We start from the raw sequence: 25,405 nt of genomic DNA on the forward strand, positions 1-25,405 counted from the left end.
TATGATTGAACAGCGATTGGAGCATGTTGTCGCTGTTGTTGTGAAGCTAATTTCGTTTATCATGAAAGCGCTGATGAACGGTGTCACCAAGAGCCTGTTTGTGCACCTAAGGCCAAAAGGGAATCCATCAGGAGGAGAGTGATGCCACGGTTCCGCTTGAAACATCGGAGCAGCCGCCACACACACACACACACACATACACGCGCGGAATTCTAATTGCTATCATCGTTGCTGAAAAATAATCTGCCAGTTCCCCTGGGAATTGAAAAATACATTCATGCGAAATAGTTTATTTTAATGTTTTCTATCCATATAACACTGCAACCAAATACATTTGGTTTTGTTATTTTTCAATCAATCGCAATTAACAGGAAAGCTTCTGAATATTTTTTTCCCCATCAGTGGAAATTTTCGTATCCAATATTGGATGCATAACATGAAAAACGGAAAATGTTTCACATCGCGAAAATCAAGTCATTTTCGAGCGATTATTTGTTTTCTACTCATATAATGCTTCGACCAAATACATTTCGTTTTGGATTTTTTCAATCAAGTGCGATCAACGTAAGACCACGTCTTCCGGCAATTTATTAGAGGTGCAATGAATCTTTAGGAATTCCCGCTCTACGCGCACTGGCAAACAATGTTTACTCAACAATTTCTCAAACTAGAAATGGGTGTTGTGAGAAAGGATTAGCGAACGCGAAAACGACAAACGGGAGAAAGATACGTTTGGAGGTTGAAGGAAATTGGCAGAAAACTTCTTCATTCTATCATTCAAATAATGTGATTCATACCACATCGTTTTGCCAGAAAGAGATTATTAATGCTCAAAGGAGGAATCGAGTCCTCCGAGGAAATTACCCAGCGCAAATTAGAGTCGACTATCGATTGCGGCATTCGTACACAAATAATTTTATAATGCAGTTTCACCAAAGTGATTTCTTCGGATATATTCACTACATCATGTCATGTATTTCATATTCTTCAAAAGGAAATCCATATCCATGGCACCTATCGGTAACGAATTATTATCGAAACCACGATTTTCGCTAAATGCTCCTTTCAGTTCGACCTGTAAAAAACTTTTCTGTACTCTAATCCATCAAATTTGGAGCCCTGAAAAGGGCCGTTGATTATATGCTAAGCTAATATAGCACGCTCTCCTCGGATACGATGGGCCAGCTGGATGTCCTTGGGCATGATGTGACGCGTTTTGCATGGATAGCAAACAAATTGGTATCTTCGAATAAGCCTCCTGCAGCGTCATAACCGCGGAACTTTGGAAGCGCAAGTCGGTTTTGAAGTCCTGAGCAATTCCACGAACCAAATGCTGCAAAGGTAGCTTGCGGATCAGCAATTCGGTCGATATCTGATAGCGACGAATTTCATGCGAAGTTCACGGTCGATAGCGATGTGGCTTCTCCACCTATCCTGCTACTGGTGCGCTTATCCGAGCTGACTTCGTGTGCCTTACCACCGAATGACTAACGAGCTGTCTGCGAAAGACTAACGAGCTCGAGTCCTCACGGTGCGAGAGTAGAGTAAGAAATGAACGAAAGCAATTTTTTTTTAAATATATTTCAGTATTTATTCGTTTTACATTTTCAGTATGGTATAACATTCAAGTGATTTAGCTTCCCTTAAAAACTATTTCATCTTTGTTCTAAATCTTTTATAATATTATTATAATTAACGTATATTAGCCTTTTCGGCATATTCAATCAGACAAAACAATGTTTCAGTTATTATCATTTTTTTTTTAAAATAAATCCTTAATACTAACCTATAATTCGAACATCTTGTGTCTGTTGGGTTCTTGCCTGGTTTTAATATTGGAATAATTTTGGCTAGCTTCCAACTACTCGGGAAGTATTGGAGATCTAAGCATCTGTTAAAAATTTTTGCCAAGAAGCTATACGTCCTGAAGCTTAATTTTTTGAGAACTATATTGAAAATCGAGTCCAGACCAGGTGCCTTCATATTTTTAGAAAACCTTATAGCAGTTGATATTTCATCAGAGGTAACTTTCTTTTCTTGTGGTATATAGCAATTGGTCATTCTAAGAGTATCTAAGTATCCTTAATGAACGAAAGCAAAAGAAGCGTCATTTTATAAACCATAAAAGTATAGAATCTAAATCCCACCCTTATTATATTCGTGAGTATACAGTAAGCTTATACAATAAAGAGGGTGGGGTTTACATTCGATTCTTTTATGTTTTATAAAATGACACTTCCCTTGCTTTCGTTCATTTCTTACTCTACTCTCGCACCGTGAGGACTCGTTTCATCGGGACTAAGCAGACAGCTCGTTAGTCTTTCGGTGGTAAGGCACCACGAAAGCAGCTCGGATAAGCGCATCAGCCGCAGGAAGCGTGAAGAAGCCACATCGCTATCGACCGGGAACTTCGCATGAAATTCGTCGCTATCAGAAGTCGACCGAATTGCTGATCCGCAAGCTACCTTTGCAGCATTTGGTTCGTGGAATTGCTCAGGACTTCAAAACCGACTTGCGCTTCCAAAGTTCCGCGGTTATGACGCTGCAGGAGGCTTATTTGAAGATACCAATTTGTGAGCTATCCATGCAAAACGCGTCACATCATGCCCAAGGACATCCAGCTGGCCCATCGTATCCAAGGAGAGCGTGCTATATTAGCTTAGCATATAATCAACAGCCCTTTTCAGGGCTCCAAATTTGATGGATTAGAGTTCAGAAAAGTTTTTTACAGGCCGAACTGAAAGGAGCATTTAGCGAAAATCGTGGTGTCGATGATAATTCGATACCGATAGGTGCCATGGATATGGATTTCATAATGAAAAATATGAAATATATGACATGATGTAGTGAATATATCCCCATATCGAAGAAATCACTTTGATGAAACTGTTTACCGTTTGTCGTTTTTAATTGTTGGGAAAGGGCATTATTTCTGCTGACTAAATTCCAAGAAAAAATCCATTCTATCTTTAAGCGTGATTCATTCTGCTTCGGATCAACGGAACAGTATGATAATCATTTCATACAAAAGATAAAATGTCCAAGAGTTATATGATTGCTATTTATTGAGTCGAAAAATTGTTTCAATAGCTTAATGATAGCTTCGAAAACAGGTTATTGAAATCATTCGTATCCGTATTTAGCGCGCCCACTTGGAAACCCATTAATCTTATTGGAATGTGAGATGGGGAAGCTCATACTTACGTCTATGCATTATGCTGTACACTACAGACTTTTTTTCTCCGTACTGATTAAGAAGCCGACCGAACTATCGGTCGACAAGTCAGTCTGCAGTCGGCGGGGGCTCTTAATTTCGTTTTTGCAGGCCGAACCGAAAAAATTTCAGTCGAGTTAACTCTTTTTTACAGTAATGCTTTTGAATCCGGACACTTTGCATTACATTCAATATCATACCACAGCCATAACATTTTTTTCATGTTGAATTTATGCGATTAATAGTTGCTAATATAGTTACTGATAGTTTCTTGATAGTTACTTACCAATCGCATTAATTCAACATGCAGAAAATGTTGTGGCTGCGGTATGATATTAAATGTAACGCAAAGTGTCCGGATTCAAATACATTACTGTATACTTACTTCGATGTTATTCGTTTCTCTCTCAGGGTAAGCAACGAATATAATAAGGGTAGGGTTTAGATTCTATACTTTTATGGTTTATAAAATGACGCTTCCTTTGCTTTCGTTCATTTCTTACTCTACTCTCGCACCGTGACGACTCGTTTGTTAGGGTCCAAGCAGATAGCTAGTTAGTCTTTCAGTGGTAAGGCACACGAAAGCAGCTCGGATAAGCGCACCAGCCGCAGGATAGGTGAAGAAGCCACATCGCTATCGACCGGGAACTTTGCGTGAAATTCATCGCTATCGGAAGTCGACCGAATTGCTGATCCGCAAGCTACCTTTGCAGCTTTTGGATCGTGGAATTGCTCAGGACTTCAAAACCGACTTGCGCTTCCAAAGTTCCGCGGTTATGACGCTGCAGGAGGCTTATTCGAAGATACAAATTTGTTTGCTATCCACGCAAAACGCGTCACATCATGCCCAAGGACATCCAGCTGGCCCATCGTATCCGAGGAGAGCGTGCTATATTAGCTTAGCATATAATCAACGGCCCTTTTCAGGGCTCCAACTTTGATGGATTAGAGTTTAGAAAAGTTTTTTACAGGCCAAACTGAAACGAGAATTTTCGTTTGGATGCCATACAGCATCGAGAAAATTCCGGAAAGATCTAATCGTTGCTGAAAAATAATCTGCCAGTTCCCTGGGAATTGAAGAATACATCCATGCGAAAGAGTTTATTTTAATGTTTTCTAATTATATGGCGAAAACAGCGACCAACTACATTTGATTTCGTAATTTTTCAATCAAGTGTAATTAGCTGGAAAGCTTCTGAAGATTATTCTTTCCCATCAGTAGGATATTTTCGTATCCAATATTGGATGCATAACATGAAAAACGGAAAATGTTTCGTATCGCGAAAATTATATAATTTTCAATCGATTATTGCTCAGTCACCGAAATTTTCATACTCAGAGAGTTCATTCTCCTCTAGTTTGCCTTCCAAATTGCCATCGTAAACCACACCTTCTCTCGATTCAATCACGCACGAAAAGCATACTGAAATGATATTCTGGTGGTGAAACCGATTCATTTTTCGTGAGGCGTCGTGCACAAATTACGTAACGCGATAAGGGGGGAGGGGGTAGATGTTGCGTTACTTTCTGTTTATTAGAGATAGGAAATTGCGTTACGAAAGGGGGGGGGGGAGAGGTGGTTCAAAATTCGGATTTTTAGCGTTACGTAATTTGTGCACGACGCCTGAGGACATCGACAAGACAACATCATTACTGAACGAGCTGAACGGCGAGGGATCGAGGGATTCATTACCTGGCCTGACCTGACCTGAAATGCAATCAGTTTGTTTTAACTGTGAGGGAGCGCAGAAAAGCCGATGCTGATACTCTCGTGACCAACAGAGTATCAGCATCGAAATACGGTTCCTCGGGAAGACATAGAAGCAGCCGCCACACACACACATACACGCGCGCAACTCTTTTCGTTTGCTGGTTATCGAGAGGAAACCTGGAAAGAAATGATCGTTGCTGAAAAATAATCTGCCAGTTCCCCTTGGAATTGAAAATTACATTCAAGCGAGTTTATTTTAATGTTTTCTATCCATATAATACTGCGACCACATACATTTGGTTTTGTGATTTGTCAATCAAGTGCAGTTAGCAGGAAAACTTCTGAAGATTATTCTTCAGAACAAGGTTTTTTGTATCCAATATTGGATGCATAAAACCTTGAGTCTCCAACGTAACACTCTCGTTTTTGAAGTCACCCAAATATTTATTTATTCATTCATTCAAGATGGATTTAGATTCAACTTCAAACAAATGATCTCTAAATCAACGATAGTCCTACGTCACCCTTGCGGTTATACCATAGATATAACCCGCTTCCTGTTTTTATGAAGAAAAATTGATTTGCATTCACTGGTTGCATGAACACACCCAAAATCGGACATCATCATTTACTCTGTTATAAAAAAAAATCTTCAAAAAAGCGTGCTAAAAGCAGTGGAGGGGCTTAGAATGAAATGGGTGTAAGTGATTTGATCGATTTCTCTACATAGAATCTCTCTTTTGGTTATAACTTAGCTGCAAATACATTCCCAGCTGTATTTGACAATGAGAAAGATATGTCAGAACATCATTAATCGGATTCTATAGCAAACTTAAATTGGAACGTTTTTGTAATTGAGTTATTAACTAAAGAAAAAGTTGATGAATAGGAATCGATCAAGTCACTTACACCCCTTGCATTCAAAGTCCCTCATTTATCTTTTCAAACGGCATTACTACTCAATAAGAATCTCATTGGATTTTTTTTGCTCAAATGACCAGAAGGGTTACAATCATGGTCTGCTATTCGATACAAGCAACAGGTAAATTGTATCTACCTGTTGCCTGTATTACAAGACATGCCGTTATTTGAAAAAAGTCATCGTAGTAGTCTACTACAGTCGAGTGATCCTGAACCAACCCAAACCAGAGAAGCGAAATTAGGTATGTACGGGAAAGTAAATTGATTTATGAGTGGAAAATCTAAATTACTGAAATAAATGTACTGGTGGGGTGAAACGAACAATAGAATTGTGAAATGTATGTTTATTCTTTTCCTGAAGAATGTCCTGCGTCTATAAACGGAAATCCAATCGCCAAAAGTGGACTGTCTAGAAGCTAACTGAAGCCAAAAACAAAATATCGGGTGCTGAATAAGAAATAGGAATTTCTTCAGAAGTAAAAATTTTAAAAAAATATTTAGGGCAATTCAGTATTTTTTAGTAAAAAAAAGACGGGTGGGTAATGTCGGGGACATAACCGGAGTGACGTAGGACTATACAAAGGGGACAGCTTTTGTTAAATATATATTTTAAATATATTGTTTTATTTTCTTCTCCTATGTGAATACCTACCTATCTACCTGAAAAATGGATTAGTTTACTGTTTACTCTTTATGAACATGTTGATGGTTCTGAAAAGAACCTTTGGTGTTGTGTTTTTGTTATCACTCGATATTCCCATCTTGTTCGGTTAAACTTTCCTGTTTAGCTATTGCGTTTGCCACTCGCCACAGCTTTCACAGTTGGAAAATTTCTTCCCATTCAGCTTGTGACATGTTGTTCAGTAAATTACATTTAATGCGACGTGCCGAAGAAACACTTTGCCACTCACTGAAACTAATTGTTGCCTTAATGAGCGCCGAACCGAACCTGCTCTGTTCTTGATGCGGGTTTTCTAATTGTCGTGAGCAGCTTTGCAAGCCAACTCGAGTACTCCGACGGCCGAAACTCTATAATCGCTGTTAGGTATACTGGTGCTCCGGCACCAATCCGTTCGGCCTAGTTACCCTTGCGGAGCAATCAGTGAATGCGATCAACAGGGAACTGGAGACCTGCATGGTTCGAGTGAGACTTTGCCTTTCCCTTAACTTGTCCTCCTTTGTTACGCCCACGATGCCGATGCCGTACAACCACACGGGTTTACGGTTTGAAAGAAAATAAGATATTTTTTTGGGGTCCGCGTGTTTTATACTCTAGCGGTACACACTCACAGCATAGAGACAAATCGGCAGACTCAGACAGAGGGGCGAGTCCAACGAGACGAACGAATGAGCGTTAAAAGGGAGCGATGGCAAAAAATACATTCATTACGATTTGTTCGCTCGTTGGATTCACATGCAGGCTAAAAAGGGTCCTTTTCAGGATCACAAAATTATCTTCAATCTAAAGAGTTTATTGTTTTGTTATCACTCGATATCCCCATCTTGTTCGGCTAAACCTTCCTGTTTAGCGATTTGTTGCCACTCGCCACAGCTTTCACAGTTGGAAAATTTCTTCCCATCCAGCTTTGTGACATGTTGTACTATAAATTACATTCAATGCGACGTGCCGACGCGCCACTCAGTGTCACATTGGAGGCGATTTTAACCTGTAATTGAACATTTGCGATGACAGTGGTACAGTGTCGACTTTCAATGTGGGGTCATAATTTGGATCTCTATGTTTACAAAAATGTCCAACTAAATAAGTCGCATTACATGTCCGTCCAATTAGCTAAATGTCGAACTAATTGTAAATTACTGTACTTTCAATCTGGAAACAATTTAAGAATGGGTGAAAATTGAATAATCAGGAAAGTCCCCAACTATCAATAAGCTCAGAACAACTGCCAAATTCACATACTCATCAGATCCTGGCAAACAAATGATGAAAAAATCAATTTGTGTTTTATTATTATTTTGCATAATGTTTTAGAAAGCATTGAACTGTATTTCCTAAACTCTTTTTTGGAAGGTTTAATGGCCCTGAAAAGCGCCTTGTTTTATGGAATGGTTCCAATTTAGAAAACTTAGTACTCGTGGTTTTAAAAAAAACCATTTCGAACGCCCTTGATGCCGCCTTGTTCTGGATTTGCCACCAAAGCAGATTGTATAAAGAACAAACTTTTTTCTTCTGCTACCAGCTGCCGTTTTGCGATTGCGTTTGGCACTCGCTACTCGCTGCAACTACCTGTTGTCTTGATGTCCACCGAACCGAATGTGTTCTGTTCCGAATGCGGGTTTTCTTATCGTCGCGAGCAGCTTTGCCAGCTAACTCGATCACTTCGGCGGCCGAAACTATATAACGACGGCTAGGTGGACTGGTGCACTGGTACTAACGCGCTCGGCCTAGCTACCCTTGCGGGGAACTCCAGATCAACACGGTTCGAGCGGGATTTTGCCTTTCCCTTCACTTTTCCTCCTTTACCATGTCCAGACATGGCTGCTTGGGTTGGTTTGTTGATGTGTTGTGATGAGAACCAATGTGGTGTACGGTTTGAATGAGAATGATCGTTACGGCAGCGGAGCGGGGATTTTTAAGCTGACTGGCTGGCTCGAGAATTACGCATGTGTGAGACTGCGACCAATGTTTCGTTCATTTTTTTCTTTTTCCTTTCCAATCGTGCTTCATTATATTTCGCTGCTGCTCTGGTTGCCCGTTTTGGTCGGTACGATTTGAGGAGCACAAAATGGACCAATCAAAAATGGGCACATAGTGCATTTTGACAATGGTTGATAATTCACAATTATTCAATTATTTATCTCAAGAAAAATGAAATGTTATTCGTTATGATAGATGCGTAGATATATTTCCTATCAATTGATGCAAAAACCTTTGCGATCTATTGAGAAATGCTCGAGTTATAAGCGTTCCAAATCTTGCATTTTTTCCTACTTGTTCAGTGCCTAGATTTCCATTTCACCCCCTATATCTTCCGGTTAGACGTAGTCCTACGTCAAAATAACGGTTGTTATTCAAAAAAAAAATAGAAGGGTCTGAGCCTATGGGCACGGACGGTAGTTTGACGTAGGACTGTGATTGTTCAGAACAGTTGTTTTTTCAAATGTAATTCTTTTCATTGTTCAGACATCTGTTAGTTTAACTTAGACAATAACATGGTGGAATGGTAGATGAAGTATATGTGGATCAGCAAACAAAAGAAAAGATCGTCATTGATTGCATCGAATATGAATTTAATGGGGAACAAACTAAAAACAATTTGAAAATACTTACGAATTCGTTATATTTGAGGTAAAAAATACACATGAAACGATTTCGTTATTTTTTGAGGTAAAATACACATGAAATTCGTTCGAATCAAATCTATCCTTTCGAACTATCGAAAATTAAGCAATTCAAACGAAACGCCTATTCTAGGTTTCGTATAAATGAGTTTTGACGTAGAACTACGTCTCTCAGGAAGGATGCCAAATCAGAAAACAGGTCACGTTTTTATGAAATAAAGTTAACGTTAATAACTATTTTCACTGTGAACGAATTCTCATGATTTGCATACCAATCGAATCGTGAATTCTCTAAGATTTGTTTGATATGCTATACATTACAATTCGCTAATCTCTAAACGGTTTAAATTGATGAAGAACTGGAAGTTCTGCCGATTTGTGTGCTAACCCTACCCGTATTACGAATGCTTATAACTCGAATATTTCTTAACAGATCGGAAAGATGTTTGCATTAATTGATAGGAAATATTTGTACGCGTCTATTATAAATAATAAAATGTTATTTTTCATGAGATGAACAATTAAATAACTGTAAAATGTCAAGCGTTATTTAAACGCCTTAACTGCCAAGTTTTGATTGGCCCGATTTACGGTTTCCCCAACACAGACTTCAAAATCAATGTGCCTGGGAGAATCCGCTTTGTCAAAACATGCAAGTCGGGGGTATTTCTTTCCCACTTAGCTGTGTTTCCTTAACACGGACTTCAAAATAAATGTGCATGGGGGAATCCGCTTTGCAAATACATGCAAGTCGGGGGTATTTTTTTGGCGTTCACTATTTTTGTACTCGCTTGTCGTTGTGCAGACCGGAATATATTTCCCTAAACCGTACTTTTGAACTGAGAAGCCTGGGAAAATCGTCATTCCAGATACTAGAGGTGAATGAACTTTCGCGGTTCGAGAACTACGTAAACATGAGATGTGCAATAATTTCAGAGGGAAATGTAAAATACAATGATCATTTGACATTCTTCCGTTCATATATTTTGGTAGTCCTAGGCATCATATCAAACGTAAAAGGATGTTCATCAAATTTATTTGTAACGAATAACATAATCTATTACAAAAATTTCGATGCATTCTCAAATAATATTCGAAGGGGTAAACAAGTGGATTGCATAATTAAACTGCGTAGTTCTACGTCGAAAATATGCGGTCGTGTCCTAGATACAACCCCTTATATTTTTTTTATCTGCCTACCAAACGCCATTTTTGTCTTGCGAATCCCGTTCGTTTGTTAAATCAGTATTCACGTTTTTCGGATAATTCGAGCTCAAGTCGTATTGATTGTACTGCTCAAACTATCATAGAAGGAATTGATTCATTGAGAATTATGAATATGAGTCTTAAAGATTATTAATAATCCATTTCGTTTCTTTTTTGTGATGCGATGTAATGCCGGTCTCAAGAAGTCCTTGAATGTTAATCGAAGCTACCCTCCTAGTATTGAGTATTTTCGCCCATGTTGCCGCAGCCCGAAAGACACTCGCTTAAGATGTTCGTCACCCCGTCATACACAGAAGTCATTCACTAACTGGACTATCTTCAACTGCACTTATCTATAACTGGGCGTACGTTAGTCCAGTTAGCAAAGCAGCTAACTGGACTAACGTAACAATAATAAATGTCATCTTCAATTTGAAGTATAGCTTTTGCTGTTTTGCAGTCCAGTTAGCGAGTGAAATCTAATAATTGTATTGATTTTCCGGCCCAATTAACCCCTTCACGTATAACGTCACTCGTTGCGATTAGACTGTGCCAGAACGTACAAAATCGAACCTCACTCGTGGTCTATCGATGTAAAATGGATACATGCTTCATGCGTGTAATGATGCGGGACTGCTACGATCGTAAGATGCACACACTCAACAGAGCATCGGAAGATTCAATGTGCTCGTGTTTGGGCCCTGTTGCTGGAAATTAAATCATACAGTAAGGAGTTAACTAACGATCACTGTATGGGCGACACTTTCCCCGTTGCATGGAAATTGAGTGATGTATGAAATCTTGCATATGATTTCTTATTAGATTTAAAAAAAAGGTCTTTCCAACATGTTTGGTAGAACGAACTATTGTACACAATTTTATGTTGCATACAACATTCATGGGAACGAATAAAAAGTTGAAAGAAAGAATGCATAATACATGATACACCTTCACATTCGCTCGCAAAACATACCTCTCTTATTTCTTAAATTGCTCACTTGTTTAATTATTTCCACTGTTGGTACCTAAGGCGAAAAAAAATTTGGATAAGTTTTCCGTCTAATGGTATATGTTATAACATATATCGTGAGAACGATTCTGCGTAATATACATCTGAAAACTCTTAATAAAACGTTACATTTTTCGTAGAGTGACCCCTCTATATAGAAATCAAAGACGTAGTCCTATGTCAAAATTAGTGGATGTACGACACAACTTGGTGGAGATGCTCTCACAAGAGGGCTGGACGGCACTGACATCCATCTTCCGGATGCAATTCCGGATCCCTGTGACCAGCAACTAGATGTCCGTGGCCCGTCAATTATTCCTCGAAAAATCCTCGATTCTTCTCCTGGCACTCCTCCTGATACACATTCTGGTTGCAATATACAGCATAACTTTCTTCTCAAACTTATGCTTGTATTTGTACTTCACCCCGGGGGGTGTGGACGCCTTGTCACTGATATAGTACCAGTCATTGTGGAACTTTGACAGCGAAGAATAACTCTCGTCGTCCAGCACGGCCGCTATCTGCTCGTCCGTGTACTCTGGGGACCTAGTATTCTTCCGACCGACGATGCCCTCCTGCTTGAGGATTCTGTAGATGTAGGAATGGGAGCAGCGAAATTTTCGGCCGACGTCACGCAAACTCGTACCGTTCTTGTTGTCGAACAGCTTTTCCAGAGATTCCTTCTTCTTTTTTGTCATGATCTTCGCCGGACGGCCACTACCGGTCTTCCGCTCGACGTTCCGGGTTGCCAGTATCCGGTAAACAGTGCTCACCGGCACATTTTCGTCCCGAAAGTGGTCTACTGTGTACTTTTTTCCTTGACTTTCACGCGTTTCGAAGAACCGTACAACGCACTCGCGGAGTGCTTGTGTTTCGACGCCATCTTTGATCGAACTGACAGCACCCGAGCGGAAAGAAACGAGCAACCGGTTTCTAGGGAGCCCAGAGAGCATTTCTCTCGGCGCGAAAAAAGTTTACGCTCTTTACTTTTTTTACAGAAAGGTATAAAAATTATTCCCATTTTTATTGAACACACATTAATTGAGGATCGGTCCGTTCATACTGCTGAAAAGCACAATAACAAGTATGGATTGATTCGATTTTTCATCTTTTAACGGACATTCGTGATGAGTTCAGACCTTGGTTGAATAAAATTGTTCCTCTCACGAGCGATAAACTTCTATGCTTCGTATATTACAAACCTGTCCATACCCCCCCACGATATGTCCATTAGGGTGCCAATAGAAATGGTCATCTCGAATTTCAAAATGTTACCTCATAAAAAATGTTTACCACCACGAACACCCTATGCAAAATTTCAGCTCAATCGGACTCAATGGAGAGTGGTGCAAAGCGGTCAAAGTTTGAGTTTTTAGGAAATCGAAAAATCACCTAAGGGGTGAGTAAAGGAAATCGGGGTTTACAAAAAAAAAAAAAGTTCGATGCCAAATATCTTTTTTTTTTTTTTTATCTTCGCTTATTTTTCGTCGGCCTATTTCCGCCACTTTAGTGCCAATCACCGACATCAGGGAGGCGACTCCACCTGTTCCTACCTATCAGACTCAACAACTCATGAGCCGGGCCAACTTCTTTTACTTCCGCTCCGAAGGAAGACGTAACCAGAGATTTTTCGCCTCAGAAAATCCCAACGACGCCAGCTGGGATTGAACCCAGGCCGATCGGATTGTGAGGCTGTTACGCTAACCATACAACCACTGGCGCCGTCAGATGCCAAATATCTTAAAATTGCACGAAACGTCGAGATCTACTATCATCTCAAAAAAAAAAAAGATTTGTCAAAAATCGACACTCTGGGTTTCGAAATACGAAACAAAATGCATGGTTTAGCGGCCAATGAAAATGATCATCTCGATTTTTCATATGGAACTTCGTGCAGAATGTTGATTTCCACGATAAAATACCCAATGCAAAATATTAGTTCAGTCCCAGAATTCCGATTTTTGACAAAAAAAAAATATGTTTTCACAAAAAATTGTTTTCTCATACATTCATTGGCACCCAAGTTCTACTTTTTCGTCTGTTTTACTCTCAGCAACAAACATTGAAAAACACTTTTTTGTAAAACATTTAGCCGATTACTTCGAAAAACAGTTTACTGAATTGTAAGAAACTGCATTCAAGTTTTGTGATACATGAGTTTCCAAAGATACAAAGATATAAAGTTCTTCAGAACATGTCCATCTTATCTCCACTTCCCCTGCATAAATTATCAGCTTTCCGAAATCATAATTTTCATTATTAGATTCTCAATTAAAACTTATCAGACTAATTTTAATTACGAATCAATAACTCCTTTTTCAATAAATCGTATCATGGGCACCACATGTCTGATTGTCTGATATGATAAGTTGTTGGAAGATCAATGATCTATTTAGGAAAAATTACATTCCAAGTACATTTTTAGTTTTTCATGTAAAATCGCATTCAGATTCCATTTTTCGATTTATTTTTCGTAAATGATAAAGATTTTGCAAAGTATTGAAATTTCATATCTCTATGTTTAAAAATGGAATGTTGTCTGTCTGTCTTTCTGTCTTTCTGTCTGTCTGATTCTTATGGACTCGAAAACTACTGAATCGGTCGACATGAAAATTGGTATGTAGGGGTTATTGGGTCGGTGAAGGTTCTTATGATAGTTCGAGACCCCTCCCCCTTCTCTAAGGGGGGCTGCCATACAAATGAAACACAAATTTTTTGCATCATTCGAGAATTAATCGAGCAAACGAAACCAAATTTGGCATGTGGAGGTTTTGGGGTGCAATCAATGTTTCTATGGTGGTTAGACACTTCTCTCCCTTCTCGAAGGGGGCTGCCATATAAATGAAACACAAAAATCTGCATAACTCGAGAACTAATCAAGCAAATGGAGCCGAATTTGGCATGTGAAGATTTTAGGGGGTAAGAAACGTTGCTATGGTGAGCAGACACTCCTCCCTCTTCTCTGATGGGAGGCTGCCATACAAATGAAACACAAATTTCGCCATAACTCGAAAACCAATGAAGCAAATGGAGCCAAATTTGGAATTTGAAGGTTTTAGGGGACAAAAAGTATCTATGGTGAGCAGATACTCCTCCCCCATCTCGAAGAGAGGGCTGCCATACAAATGAAGCATAAATTTCTGCATAACTGCATCTGCCATTAACGCATATAGAAAATGGAATCAAACTTGGCATATATAGGTTTTAGGGATCGATGAACGATTCTATGGTGGTTCGATACTCCTCCCCCTCTAAAGGGAGGCTGTCATACAAATGAAACACAAATTTCTTCATAACTCGAGACTAATCAAGCAAATCGAGGCAAATTTGGCATGTGTAGTTTTCTATAGCGAGTCAACACTCCTTCCCTCTCTCTAAGGGGGAGGGGGGCTACCATACAGATGAAGCCTAAGTTTCTGCATAACTCAAGAACTAATCAAGCAAATGGAACCAATTTCGGTATACGGAGGTAGTAGGGGGCAATACACGTTTCTATGGAGGTTTGACACAGGTCTGCATTACTCAAGAATCAATCACGCAAACTGAACCAAATTTGGGATGTGAGGGTTTTCGGGTACGAGAAATGTTTCTATGATGGTATGACACCCCTCCGTCCCCTGGAATGGAGGGGTGGTTCCAAAAATTTTAAACACATATTTCAATCAAACATGTTCCAATCAAACATGACAATTGAAAATTTTCGGAAAACTCTGAAGAAAATGGCAAAATTTACAAAAATTCAATTCCCATATGTTCTTCAATTTCATGGTGACAATCGTTGTTAGTCCATTTGGTGTTTGCGCTAACGAAATGAGATAAAACTCACTCCTATAGCTTCTTCTATCTATATAAATAAGAATGGATCGCCGAATGTGTTGATAAGAGCAACACACGAGGAAGAAATTGTCCGATTTAGGGCTGTTCTTATTCTATCATATTTTCTGTATCAAACATTTATTCCATGTAACGGAGAAACATGTTATTTGCAAGTGGTTCGAAAATCTTGAACGAGAATTGTGTCTGAAAATAATCCCCTAATCATAATATTATAATGACGAGTTTTGGTAGAAGTACTAGGAATTTTATAGTAAAATGTAATTTTAAAGTGTAGATTAGAAGATCAATCAATGAACAGTTCTGCGATTGGACTCATGAACGTGCGCTTAGTAAAAACCGTGAATGTGATAACGAAAAATAAATTTTGGGCGGGACGAATTTTGCCGGGTCAGCTAGTTTCTTATAAATTCATTTGGTGTTCCCGTGGCCGAGTGGATAGCGTCAAACATGCCGAAGGTTCGGGTTCGATTCAAGTTCTGATTGGGGAAAATTTTCGTCAAAGAAATTTCCTCCGACTTGCACTGTGATCACGCGTATTCTAGAGCTTGCCACTCAGAATGCATTCAAGGCGTGTTATTTGGCATAGAAATCTCAACTAAGTACTAATAAAAATGACGCAAGTAATACTACGTTATGACGGAGAAGTTTCTCTAGGAACGTTAGTGACATTTAAGATGAAGAAGAAGAAGAAGAAGATAAATTCATTTGGGTCCGAGAGTCCGTGAGCCCGACATAGATTAACTATGCGTCAAACTTTGCTAAAATAAAATATCGAAGGAGTAATGTTCTGAGTTATAAGCATTTTTAGTATTAAATTAAATTTTTGAATTAGATTTTTTAACGGTTTGATTAAAATGTTATTTTTCCTATATAGAAAAAAAGTCAGTCGTAATTAAAATTGGTCATATGATACTTAAAATAGTGTTTTTCGCTAGTTGCCACCATGTGCGTAAAATTTCAAAAAAAAACAGAGAGGGACAAGTCAGCGGCTGGCTGATTTGGCGAGGAATTGCTCAATGGCTACACTTAAAATTTCTGTGGAACATTAATGCGAAAGAACCAAATATACGGATCCGTTTACTGAAACAAAAATTATTGCATACAACAAGCGAGGAATTAGGCTAAACAACTGTTAACGGCTGGCGTTTGACGTAAAATATTTTTATATTACTCGACAGTCTCAACAAATGGTTCAATCAATCGCCACCAAAAAACCAACCGAAAATTGGCGATACTCCTCAATCAATTCATCGGCAACGATATAGCTTTCATTTTAATTTGACGTTGATCCGGGCGATTTGGGTCTTGGGATGAATGGCGAAATCCCAGCTGCCCCTCGGAAGTGGTGAAGAGAAGTGCGAAAAACAGCGCGAGCTTGACTGAGGACGAAGTGGAAAACCGACCGCTTTAAATACAGCCCACAACCGAAATGGCACAGGAAAATTGTGCGGTGGACTTCGGCAGGTGGGTGAGTGATTGCGTTGCGTGCGATTTCGTCCGCCAATCCAATATATGTTTGCGGAGTTTTTCCGGAACACGCAGAGGATGCAGAAAATTATTAATTTATAAAAATGTGCCCCGCTCATGGTTGTTCTTTTTTGCGATGATTCTTTTCGACGGGTTCATTTAAGTATAAACATATTGTGAAACGGGGCTCATTCGAGAGCATTCTTGCATGAGAGCAGTCGATTTTTTGTCTGGTTATAGGTGATGTGATTTTCATCACCTGCGGCTAAAGCAGAGCCTAGTGCAATGATTTTATGATTAGCGATTGTGATTCAATAACATACGGTTTATCTGCAAAGAGAATAAAGTAGATAGGTTTTCATTGGAGCAATTGGATGCTCTGTGTACATCAATTTTTCTTTCGTTCGCATTTGAATTGTAATCGGCATTACACTTTCCTCATCCACATACCACAAAACTCAAAAAGGCAACATGTAAAGTATCGGATTCCACATAAATTTTCACTACCGGGTATCGAAACAACGAGAATCGTAATTCAGAATACGCAAAAAAAACGCCATTCATCATACCATTTTCATTGAAATATTATTTCAATATTGAAAATATTTACCAGTTCCAGCGGTCTGTTGCTACATGAAATATGTCGGCATTTTATGTGTTTTTCCAGAAAAGGGAGATATTTGTTGAAACTATCGTCTCGATATCAATCGAAGCGAAAAAATACACAGATAAAATCTGCTTTGCTGGCAGTGATATATTTCCCCATATTTCCGACGCTAGACTTTGCATTTTGGCTTTGAAGGAATTTAATGGCGCTGGCATTCCCATGATATATAAGTGTGGTTGGAAGCAGTTGAACATCCGGACCGTTTCTGTATGTTTCAAATTTTCTGACTTATTGTCGCAAGAGCATGCCTGTGTGTCGATTATTAAAAAGAATTTGGAATAGTCCCAATGTTTTAATTAGAGGGCGTTAGCAATATTTTGGATGAAGTTTTGGGTTTCAGATAGCTATGTTTCCGTGAACTGTTGCATCATCCGTCTTATTCGTCAGAATTTTCTCCCGTTGACTACTAGCAGTACCATCTTTAAAAATAGATCAGATAAAAAAAATACCTTCACATTGCTCTAAACATCTTTAACAGTTGAAAAGAAAGATAAGCGTTTACCTGAGACTATTTGGTATTGCAATAAAACAAAATTTGGCGTAGACACAACAGATCAAATGACGAGGAAATATACCACTAATTTTAAGCCTCGCAGATGGAATCTACCTCTCCAACTAGTTTTTTAATATCCTTGAGTGGACTGGTATAAATGGTTGAATTTTGTACAAGCAAACAAAGCGAGAAAATATCTTGATACAAGTTTTTTTAGTACCTGTTGAGAATTTCGAGAAGCCTTGAACAAATAGAAGAACTAACAAATACAAACCGATTGTTACTAAAATCATCTAATCAGCCTTTTCAACTTAAGACATGTCGAATAAAACAACATAAAAAATCGGGAAAAATGTGTTCCTCATGTTGAAAAATATCTTCGTTGGTATTTTTAAATGGGGAGAAAAAATGCGATGAAAAATAAAATTTTAATTTTCATTCTTTTAATTTGTAATGAAAATTGACAATATAAACATTTGTTCACTCTTCAAAATATTAATTTGTATAAAGTCATCTTCCTAATTTATATATTTCATACATTAAAATGACCGGTCTTCCCGTAACTAAAAATTGTACCGTGTCGGACAAAACATTAAGACTACTGCTCAAGCAAAAAATGCAAGCAAAAGTGACAAAACTTTCTGAAAAAATAATGCAATCCAGTGCTTTAATCCATTTGTAATAATTTATTTGCATTTTTCGAAGAAATTTATAACATCTGTAGTCAAAACAATAGTCATTCATCCAAAATGTGTTTTAAGCATACTTAACAACTGAAATGACGCGAAAAAAATTAAGACCGGCTTTAAAACTCATGGTAAAAAAATTTAAACAAAAAGAGAAAAGCTTGCAGGGTTAGTACTTGATCGTGTAACCTTTGTTACGTATCGCTTCACGAACCCGGTTCGGCATGGATTCCACCAGTTTCTGGCACGTGGCGACGGGGATGGCCTTGAATCCTTTTCCACAGTTGCTGCTTATTCTTCGGCTTCTCCGTGTACACCGATCTTTTCACGTTCTCCCATAGGATCTCTATAGGTCGACTTTGTTATCCTGGAACCACATATTGACGGTGCTTCTGTTCCTTATCCTGCATGAACTGCCATTTCAGGGGTATCTCCCACTTCGTGTGGGAAATCATAGCATCCCTTAAGATTTGGGCCTAGAGATACTGATCCATGATCTTATCCACCCAGTACAGGGGGGGTCAACTCCGTACCAGGAGAAGCACCCCCACACCATAATGTTCCCTCCTCCATGCTTGAATGTCTTCGTGGTATACTGTGGCATGTAAGCGCAGCCTATTGGACGATGGACCCAAGTTTTTCCGTCCGAGCCGAGAAGGTTTACCTTCGTCTCATCCGACCACGTTATATATCGCTACTGCTTTTCCTTCTCCAGACCGATCCAATCGAAGTGGTCTTTCGCGAACTTCAGCCGTGCCTTCAGATGCTTCGGTGGAAGCATCGGGACCTTCCGGGGTAGAGATGGGCGAGCGTCCACGAGCCGCTCATTTGAGCCGGTTCGTCAGAACGAGGGTACGATTCACGGTTCTTTACAAATGAACCACAGCTAAAAAAAGAGCCATGATTCAAAAGAGTCTTGGCTCAACAAAGAGACGCGGCTCAGAAGCGTCCCGGTTCAGGAGAATTTAGGCTAAAAAAAGAGCCGCAGATAAAAAAAGAGCCGTGAGCCGTAGAACACAGTTATTTGTGAAAAATGCAAATCCAAAATGACCGCCGCCACAAAATGAAGATATATATTTTTTTCAAAATCACATCAATATGGATATGAAATGGAAGGCCTTATCTAGTAGAACACAGTTATTGAACGTGAAAAAAAATACAAATCCAAAATGACCGCTGCCCCAAAATGAAGATATATATTTTTTCAAAATCACATCAATATGGATATGAAATGGAAGGCCTTATCTAGTAGAACAAAGTTATTGAAAGTTCATGTAAAAAACAGGAAGTGGGTTATATCTATGGTATAACCGCAAGGGTGACGTAGGACTATCGTTGATTTAGAGATCATTTGTATGAAGTTGAATCTGAATTCATTCTGAATGAATGAATATTTGGAGAACGAGAGCGTTACGTTGGAGGCACAAGGTTTTATGCATCCAATATTGGATACGGAAATATCCTACTGATGGGGAAGAATAATCTTTAGAAGCTATCCTGTTGATTGCGATTGATTGAAAAATCACAAAACCTAATGTATTTGGTCACAGTGTTACATGGATAGAAAACATTAAAATAAACTCTTTCATATGAATGTAATTTTAAATTCCCAGAGGAACTGGCAGATTATTTTCAGTAACGATTAGATATTTCCACATTTTCCTCGATACTGGAAGCCCACCAGTGGTTAATGCTAACTCGATAACCATCTGTTAATAGCACTTGATTGAAACATATTTGGTCACAGTGTTACATGGATAGAAAACATTCAAATAAACTCTTTCACATGAATGTATTTCTAAATTCCTAGAGGAACTGACAGATTATTTTCTGGATCTTTCTCGATCCAAACGGAAAGAATTCCGTGCGTGTATGTGTGTGTGTGTAGCGGCTGCTTCGAGATCATCCCGGGGAACCGTTTGTAGCATCACTCTCCTCCTGATGGATTCCCTTCTGGCCTAAGGTGCACAAACAGGCTCTTGGTGACACCGTTCATCCGCGCTTTCATGATAAATGAAGAGCTTCACCACAACAGCGACAACATGCTCCAATCGCTGTTCAATTAGAACTGAGTGGATTTCCGAGCGGCGCTCGCTTATATACCGATTGGTGATTTCAATAGCCTATTTTGAAAGCAAATTTAAGACTATTGAAACAAGTTTTTGGATCAGAAAGTAACAAGTATAGAACGCGTAGACATTTTATCTTTCGGATGAAGTGTTTATCATACCATTTCGTTCAGTTGTTTAGGAGCTATTAACACTCGAAATCTCGGTCTTCGGCGTAACGCTTTCGTTTTCGAAACTTTGATTTTACACCCCGGTATAGAAATGAAAGACGTAGTCCTACGTCAAAACGCAAATAAAAAATGTCCAATTAGAGGTAAAAATGCCCAATTAAACGTGTCGCATTACAGGTCTGTCCAATTAGCTATATGTTACATTAATTTTAACTTACTGTATATTTGTTTTCAAAAGCTCATCAATGTGAGTGTCAAATGAGACGGATTGACTAGTAGAACATAGTAGATCATAGAAAAAATCCAAATCCAAGAAAGCTGCAATCACATATCTCATATTGGTATCAAAAGGGAAAACATCATCATCAGAAAAAATTAAGTAAGAAAAAAAATATATTTGATAGTATTGCAGATGAAGCGCGGTCATCTGTGTGGGAGGAGTTCGATGCATTAGTTGGCAAACTTCAAGCCTTACATGATCCTTACATGATCCAGAAGCTGCTCCAGTAGTTAAGCTGGACACATATTTAGGGAAACCACATTTACATAGAATAAGCGACCCATTACTTTGGAGAAACTCTGTCCATGCTCGTCTCTACAAAATCGTTTTATAAAGACTGTATTTCAGCGACTTCAGCGATATGTGAACAAATTTTCTCGAATGCAGAACGTATTTGCAATGAAAGTCGGAATAGACTTCCAACAGATAACATCGAAAAGATTTTTTTTTTCCCAAAATATATATTTTTATCAAGGCTCATATGGCGTTAGCCTGACGGGGCCGGAGTTCAATATTTTGACAGTTTTTCTTATTATCTATGTTAGTAATATGTAACCGATTACTCGCGGTCGGCTCGAGGTTAGTATTACAAGTGTTCTCGTAATTGGGATGTTGCTGTCTCCAATGCTCTGTACGTGTGCCCGACACGGGATACTTTCTATTGGGATGCAGCTGACCATTAATCAGCAACGACCCCCTAGTCTGCACCCCATATCTAGCGTGGTGCGTCTTCTCGACTCGAGGAATCCAGGATAGAATGGTCACTAGCCGGCGCAATCATCAGCTCGTGTAGAGTTGTCATGAGCGGTACAACCTTTGGCTCTTGTTGAATCATCAGTGGACTGCACAACCTTTGGCCCGTGTATCTGTAAAAGTGTGTGTATGTATTGCCGCGACTAAGTAAAAGTTTATAGATCGGATAGGAGGGATATGAAACAGGGACACAACGAAGGAAACATCATTAAACGTTGACATCGGCGTTTCTGAGGAACAGGTATAGATGAAGCAGAAGATCAGGATCACGGCTACCTAAGATATCCCGGACGGGGATATCCGATTGTCTGCCTTTTGCTCTCAGTGCTCTAGAGAGCTGAGAGCGAGCAGCATTCAAAGATCATGATTATAAACAAAAATATGCAATCATGATAATTATGATGAAAATTGTGAAATTAGAGAAAAAAAAAAATTTTTTACGTCTTCCTTCCTTACATAACCAAATAACTCACTCCGTAAAAAGAGCTATCGAGCCGCTCATTAAAATAAACCGCTTAGCTCACCCCTATTCCGGGAGCTTTCACCGTCTAGCCCCTGCTCCACCAGCCGCTGAACTGTCCGGGAACTAACGGACAAGATCAGTTCGTCCCGTATCTTTCTCGAGGCCTTGAAGGGATCTTTCTTGGAGGCATGTTTTATGGCAGAGTTGTCCTTCGCGATCATTTTGTTTGGGTGTACAGTCGTTTCGGATTTTTTGCGGTCGTGGAAGACGTTAAACAAGAAGGTTCCAAGTACTCTGCGATTTCGCGTTGGCTGCTGCCAGCATTGGACATTTTGCGGATGACCATCCGTTATGTTTACATGCAATTATGCGCGCCACCAAGTTTTCGTTGACTGCAACTAGAATTCGAGAAAAAAAAACACAAAATACCACCGAGAAACAATTAATTTTCTTCAAAAATCGGTCGAAACAACACTCGAAAAAGGGGTCTACGGAGACATTGGTTGTGCGTTCGCTTAGTAAGCGATCGATCGTGAGTTCAAAACTCAGGGCCCTCATTGACCATCTTTAAGTTGTTACAGAATAACTACGTCCACGCAACAATCATCAGCGATGATGATCGATCCACGGTCGAAATACGATCGATTCATCCATACAACTGCTCTGCTCTGCAAGACACATCGGGCTGCTGTTCCATTATTGACTCAAAAATGATTAATCAACTGTCTCCGCTGCCCGGTGGTCTAACTGAATAATGGAAGATCAGAAGGAATACTCTTACGCCTAAATGGCTACTGTGTAAATATACCATATGCAAAATGGTATAGAAGAGAATCCCCTTACGCTGAAAAATGGCAACTGTGTAATGTGCTAATTATAGATATGATAAACATGTGAAATGTACACGAATAAAATTCGGCTCTGTTACAGCTAAAATGCTAACGAGCCTGAAATAAACAAATGGGATAAAAAAACCACTCCAAACAGCCGAAACGAGAAATTGTCCTAAATTTGTCACGTCATTTTAGTTGTTAAGTATGCTTAAAACGCAATTTTTAATGAATGTTTTAACTCTTTGTGGTCGTTTGTCTGCTCTCAGCCACTACAGCAAGAAACCATAATAATCTTATATTTTACTCACCCAAGTATCAGTTCATGCTTTTCCTAAACGAAGCTTGATGTCTAGTGAACCTGTTCACGAATCAATACGGTGCTCCTATGAGTAATAGATAACGGTACTCAGTATCAAACAAAGTAGTCACCCAAACAAAACAACGCACAGTGCGTTGAATGCTTAGGAATTGTAACATTTTGGTGTGATGGAGAAGGTTGTTCATAAGTATCAGAACTATTGATTGCATAAATGTCTAATGATATTTGAATAATCGCATAAGTGTCTCAAGCGACAAAATATGTTTAATTTAAAAACATCACGTTAAAATACATTGTTAGATTAATTCATATATATTAGGGTAGCAACGGATGTATGGAAAAAAAGTTCATCATCGAATTTCAAAAACCGTGCATGTAAAAACATGTACAATTTGTTTATTGACCTAACAAAATGACCTGTGCAAAGTTTCAGCTCAATCGGACATGATTTAGGGATGCCTCAAAGCGCTCAAAGTTTTGATTTTTTGGTCACTCAGGCCCAAAAGGTCGATTTTCGGCCAAAATCTTTTTTTAGAGACACCATGGGTGACATTGCGTATTTAGAAACGAGTAACTCGTATCGAGATAATTCAAACTCGAATCGAATCTATTTTAGTATTATGTATCTTTTTCGAGTTATTATTCCCAGTGTACTAGATTTTGAATAAAATAATAAAATTTGTCTCGAAGAGAAATGTAAAATTTTTGGGTTTGTGACTTCATGGTTATTGCAAATATCAAAGATCGCCAAATGTGTTTTGACGCTCGCGATAGTGAAGAAGAGAGCACGCTTTTTCCACTGAGGCGAGAGTTGGGGGATAAAAGTGACTCTTTCGCTAAGTGAAAATGAGTGAGTTTGTCTTATATACGTTTCCGATATGAATGATAATAATTATTCTTTTGTTTCATGGTTTCGGCAGTATATCAGACTTAGGCGAATACAACCGTGTTCCAAACAACTTTCACTACTACTCCTGCAGCTCTGAAAATAGCGGCCGTTCTGAATCTTCTGGCTTCTGGCCGTACCAAATTAATGTAATGAAGGAGAAAACTTTTTACTTGGTATGGCTCAACCAACAGTTTCATCAGTGTTCAATGAAATGATGCCACTTCTAAAAGAAGCATCGTTTAATGAAACAAATCTATATTTCTTCGACAAATTCAGGGTACCCGGTATATTGATGGAACTCATATACCCATTCTAAGGCTTACGGAAAATGAACAAATGAATTGTGATTCCATAATGCTGAAATAAAAGTATTGTATTTATACTCACATACTTGTACAAATATACGTCAAGACCGAAGGAAATGCAATTGTAATTTTCTTTGATGTAAGGTTTAGCATTAAAATCAACTTTTCACTAGCATTTTCCCATACGACGATCAACCATTTCTTGTCGAGACATTTGTTCTCGTTTCGAGTGGAAAATTGCTCGAACACAATGTTACGTAATGTCAAACTTTGCTCGAAACTCTACTACAGCCTTATTCATTTCGCTCGGTTCGAGCTCGCTTCGAGATTCATAATGGCAAAAGTGGTCGAAAAGAACAAAAATCACTCGTTTCGAAATGCGAAATGCCACCCCAGATCGTTTCATGCTTTTTTAAGTCATTTGGCATCGAAAAAAAAATTTCGATTTTCCAAATTTCCTTTAGATTCTCGAGAATTAAAGAAATTAAAACTTTGAGCGCTTTGAGGCACCCCTAAATCATATCCGATTGAGCTGAAACTTTGAACAGGTCATTTTTTGGGCTTCTAAACAAAATGTACATGGTTTCTCAAAGTTTTGTCACTTCCTTTTTTTTTTTGTTGCTTAAGATGTTGTCTTAACGTTTTGTCCGACACTGTATCTCGAAAATTTAATAATGAGTTGGTGTTAGTTTTTCGTGCGCATAGGTTCCGTCATCATCAGAACAACATACAATCCAAGAAGGAAATTGTGCGTCTTTTTCAGTATACGTCAAAAAGTTGAAGCGTAAACAACATAGTTTTTTGTCACTT

This window comes from Toxorhynchites rutilus, chromosome 3 (assembly GCF_029784135.1).
Source record: "Toxorhynchites rutilus septentrionalis strain SRP chromosome 3, ASM2978413v1, whole genome shotgun sequence".
Classification (NCBI taxonomy): Eukaryota; Metazoa; Arthropoda; class Insecta; order Diptera; family Culicidae; genus Toxorhynchites; species Toxorhynchites rutilus.